This window comes from Sapajus apella, unplaced genomic scaffold (assembly GCF_009761245.1).
Source record: "Sapajus apella isolate SASKATOON/1434 unplaced genomic scaffold, GSC_monkey_1.0 scaffold28, whole genome shotgun sequence".
Taxonomy (NCBI): domain Eukaryota; kingdom Metazoa; phylum Chordata; class Mammalia; order Primates; family Cebidae; genus Sapajus; species Sapajus apella.
Genome location: NW_022436968.1, coordinates 11,299,968 through 11,305,504, shown reverse-complemented (window position 1 = coordinate 11,305,504; position 5,537 = coordinate 11,299,968). Strand labels below are relative to the sequence as shown.

General features: G+C 35.8%; 1 pseudogene; it reads left to right on the top strand.

Moving 5' to 3' along the window:
- The first annotated feature begins 4,112 nt into the window (after window positions 1–4,112).
- LOC116560976 lies at window positions 4,113–4,544 on the top strand (annotated as a pseudogene).
- The last annotated feature ends 993 nt before the right edge of the window (window positions 4,545–5,537 follow it).

Below are 5,537 nucleotides of genomic sequence, written 5' to 3'. Positions count from 1 at the left end.
AGATGAAGGAGAGAGATATATTAAAAGATGATTCCCTAGCTTTTGGCCTGAAGAGATGGTGGACTAATTTAGAAGGAATGAGGATGAGGACAATTTTTGATATATGGAATGTGACATATTTTTTAAGAAAAGTGTTGCTGGAAGTTTGATAGATATGTTGTTAGTTAAGGAGCATTTCCAGACTGGGAATAAATATGTGTATATTAACATAAGCAAAATGAAAAGGTAGAATGGGAAGAGGAAACTAAAATCAAATCTTGAAAAATTCGAACATTTAAAAGTTGAGTCGAAGAAGATGGGCTGGTGAAAGAAATTGAAGAGTAGACTAAAACAGGACAATTTTCAGTTGGATTTAACAACATGAAATTCATTGTTAGACTTAGAGTGACTTGTTTTGATGGCATAGTGGCAGGGGATGCATGGAAATGAGTTGAAAGAGTAAATAAAATGTGGACAAAGAAAACAAAGACTAGAAATAACTCTGCGAAAGTCAGAAATGTACATATTGGAGAGATGAAACCATTTGCAAATTATAGATGTTCAATAAATATTTGTCCAATGATCCAGTGAACTACCCTTACTACATAATTTCTTTTAAATGATTAATATTGAAAGTAATTACTACTGAATTCTTGCTATTAGGTCTTTCATTTAATCCTTCTCAATCATCTTATGAGATGATTGATATTATTGTAATTTTTAATACATGAAAACTGAGATTCAGAAAGGTTATGCAGTGGCTCAGGTTCACACAGCTAAAAAGTAGCAGATCAGGAACCAAGCCTCCTGTCAGAATCTGTTCTTTCTTAGAAAATGTCAACTTATTTGATGACAATAGCCTATTTCCTATAGCCGGAGGAAGTACTAGGAATGTACTTTTTGGATTTAACTTTCTCTTCCCTTTCACAGACAGGTGAACTCAACAGGCAGTAATTGCTAAGAATTAGGATGACACCAAAGGTTTCATAAATCTTGGTTCATTCTATCTGGAATATTTTGATTCAGTAGAAGAATGTCTTCTAACTCTATTGGTATGATGTATCTTCAAAAACCTACTCATAGAGGTGTTCTCCATCTAAAATAAAAGGAAAGACCCAATCTGAACAGAAGTGTAGGATGCTGAGTTTTGAGTACCTGTTGCTCTTTTCTTCCAGTGGCATGTGTGGACTCTTAGAGGGGCAAGATTATGCACATCCCCTCTCTATAGATATTTTCATTTCTTCTTATTGTCTGAAGAATGATGGAATTTGGACATAAAATACTATCATGGTGTTTAACTAGGAAGTTTGCACATTTGTGTGTTCCTCATTTTGAGATAAAAGCAAAAGCAACCAAAAATGAATCCCAGTATTAAGGCAGAAAATATTTCAACCTCAGTCCAGAATTCATTTACCATGAAGGGAGAATTCTCATAGGGTTATGTAGGCAAAATGAAAGATTTTCCATTTTCAGTTGCCATTCTTTGTTACACTGCTGTGCACTGCAGTGGCTGCTTTGGGACTAGAAGCTACAAAGTTTTGCACTTTTCAAAAGATATAATACAGCTGACATCATAACACATCAACCACTGTTAAAAATGGTAACTGTGATTAATTGTCATTCTTTTTTACAACTTCAGTAGGTTTGAGTTGTAATCCGTGGTGAGCTTGGTGAGGGAATAGCACATACATAATTCACTTTTACTAATGCAGATATCTTTGATTTTCTTCTTCCTTATCATTAGGCTCTTAATACGCTGAGCATGTACGTTTCGAAGTAACTGCTCTTCTAATGTCAAGAGAATTCTTTCTGTTCTCAGGGATCCACTAAAATAGTGCTCATTCTTTTTTTAAAAGTTATATAATAGTTCCCATTTGTTACAAACCATGGGCTAATGAATTCTGCACTTGGGGCAAAAAATTTCAGAGAAGCCTCTTTTTTCTATGTTTACATTTAATTTTTTCCTATGCAAACATCAAATTTCTAGCCCTATCACTAAAATGTGTAAGGATTTACTGCATGTAAAAAATACAGTGGCATTGTGCCGTAATATTAATTATCTTAAGTGAGTGAAACATATAAAGAGCAGTCACAGAGTATTTATTTATAAATGATCCTTAAAAATGGATCAAGTTAAAGATATTTTTGTCTGGGTAAAAATGGACAGTGGTAAAAATAAGCAAAGAAAAATGACTTTACTTTTTTTGGTCTTGGTGAGTACAAATATCTAGAACTGAAATAAATTGAAGCTACATACTGCTTTTTTTTTTCCCTTCCCTTTTCTCAAAACATAAAGAATGCTTCAAAGAGTACTTTTTCTTTGCTATAGCAATAAAGGTTATTATGTGCCATATATTCTGTGTCATATACATCTCGATAAAAGATTAGATAGTATGTATTACATTAAAATAGGTTTTTCCCTTTAAAATTTTTACTTAATGTAAATTAATGTATTGCAATAAATATGACAAATATTTCTTCTTAGGGTCACATTGTCTAAAGTCTCAGAAATTTGGTTAAGTAGAAGATTTCAGTCTTACTTATAGCAGCTGTTGTTTTTGCAATCAACTGTTACAGCATATACCGTTAAGAAAGGAAAAAAAATGAAAAAAGAGATCCTGAACAGTGCTCTGGTCTCTTTTGTCCTGCATTACTGCCATTACGTTGTTCCTGGGTTTTGAATGTTGACTTCCTCCATAACTTTGACTTCCTGGGCAGCCAGTCCTCTGCCGTTACGGCTGTCTTCCTGACCAGAGCTGCTAGTGTCACTATGGCTGCTCAACAAACCAGCTTTTCTGTGTCTTAAGAGAGCAGAGTTTATTTTTTGAGGTTGGTCCCAGAATCCTGACATCTATGTAGTTAATAAGTTTTTTGTTTTGTTTGTTTTTAAGCTCCCAAGGAGTAGGCAGATTTTTAAATTTGAATCTTTTTATTCATCAATAAATTCAGATCAGATACTGGGGGTTGTGACCAAAGTATTATTTAAGCCACAAAATCCAGTTTAAATTTCAAAGAACTTCTTGTCAAATTTGAAATTTAAGAATCTGTAAATGTTGAACCTCCTCAGTCCCAGGCAAGTTTCTTTTTATCTTCCTAAAGTGCCATTTTATTCCTTTATAATTTATTCTATACATTCTACAATCCACCCCACAAATATTTTATCTTGTGCATATTTCTTTGAATTATTGAGGTTGAAATGCATTTTGGATTTCATTGTTAACACTGGCTGTAATTATTACTATATTCAAAGCTCCATGCTAATGTAGCAAAGAATGAAATACAGAGAATGCTCTCAAAGGGTAAGTTGCTGTTAAAAGGTATAAAATAAAAAATTAAATAATCATTAATAATTAATAATTACTTCTGTGTTCTATTTTTCAAAGAAAGTCTCAGCTAATTTCAAGAAATTTTTGTCATATATATTTTTAGATCATGATTAATATAATTAAAAATCAACAACAAAAATGCTAAATTCATTTGATTAGAAATTTGTGAATATACTCCTAAATGACTCATGGAATGTTACGTGCCATGATCTGAATGTCGTGTCTCCCAAAATTCGTATGTTTAAATTCTAACCCCTGAGATGATAAAATTATGAGATAGGCCTTTTGGGAGGTGGCTAGATCATTAAGGTGGAGCTGTTCTCAATGGGATTAGTACTCATAAAAGAGGCTTAAAGAGATTTCTTGCACCTTCCACCATGTGAGGACAGAATGAGAAGGAGATATCTATTAACCAGAAAGTTGCGCCTCACTAGGCACTGAATCTGCCAGCACCTTGTACTTGGATTTCCCAGCCCTCAGAACAAACACACATATTTTTGTTATTTATAAGCTATCTAGTCTGATATTTTGGTATATCTCAAATGTACTAAGACATCACAAATGGACTAAGGCAATGAGAAAATCAATATGGACATGAAAGTATTAAGCAATAAACAAATCCTACATAAAATTTCTACAGAAAAAAAATTAGTTTATTAGTACTAAGCCTAAGCATTAAACAAAAATGTACAGCATTAAATTTATAAAGGGCAGAATTAATGAAAACTAAACAAGATATGCATTCAATTTAAGAGGCTAGAAAAAGGAAAACTAAGGCAAGTATAGGTAAGGAAATAGTAGAGCGACGCAAGATGGCAGCCACCACGGGCTTGGGAGTAAAAGTCCCTAGCAGTTTCCGACTGTTGGAAGAACTCGAAGAAGGCCAGAAAGAATTAGGAGATGGCACAGTTAGCTGGGGTCTAGAGGATGATGAAGATGGACAGGGATGATAATTGGGCCTCCAAGAACAATTTATGAAAACCAAATATACAGCCTTAAAATAGAATGTGGATTAAATACCCAGAATTACCTCCCTTTGTAAGATTTGTAACAAAAATTAATATGAATAGAGTTAATAGTTCTAATGGGGTGGTGGACCCAAGAGCCATATCAGTGCTAGAAAAATGGCAGAATTCATATAGCATCAAAGTTGTTCTGCAAGAGCCTCAGCGCCTAATGATATCTAAAGAAAATATGAAACTCCCTCAGCTGCCTGAAGGACAATGTTACAGCAATTAATCAAAAAGAAAAACCAAAGGCCCTTCTCTTCCCTTCTCCCTTCATGTGATTTAAGCAGTCTTCATTTTCCACAGTAGTACATTTTCTAGATACGTCTTGTAGACCTCAAAGTACTGGAAAGGAAGCTCCCATTCAAAGGAAATTTATCTTAAGATACTGTAAATGATACTAATTATTTATCCATTTGAAATAAGTTGTGCTATAACAAATCATCCTGTCAAGTGTAACCACTGTCCATGTAGTTGAAATTCTGGGATCAAGACAGTCCATTTAAATTGATTCTCACCATAAATGTTGGGGCACATCTAACTCAACTGTGAGAAGACATATCACACAATCACCTTGCTGCTGATTACACAGCCTGGGGTCTCTGCCTTCTCCCATTACCCTTCTGCCTCCCACTCTCCCAGCAGTAACAGCCCTCTAGCCTGGAGGCTTGTTAGAGTACATGTGAAGGTTTCAGGTTGCAGCATGTGGGACTACTGCTCGGTGTGTGGGGTGCTTCGCCTGCAAGCCTGGTTTCTTTAAGTCTTAAATGATGTCCCTTCCAAGCTATCATCCTGTCCACACGCCCCTCCACTCCTGCCCTTGGTGGAAGCATAGACAGTGACCCCTCTGCTCCCTCTGAGATTGGCCTTCGGTGAAGAATTTCAGGGCTTTCTCTGTATCTTCTCTCCCCAGCCTTTATCGAGGGGTGCTGCTTTTTCTTCTCTCCGCCTCAAGTCCCTTTTTGCACTATCACCACCCAACACTTTCCATGACACCTCCTTGCTTTGTCCAGAAGCCATCAGTTGGGGTTGGAAAGAGTCTCTGACCTCCCTTGTTTAGTTTTGGAACTGTACTTTTTCACTCTCCACCAGCCTGAGAAATGAATATTGGGTCCACAGCCCTGCCACCCTCCGCTGTCATCAGCTGATGCATTGTTTTTAGCTCAGGTTTTGATAAGGTAAAAGAATAGTCATCAGAGTTACTCAGATCTGCCAGCTCTCAGAG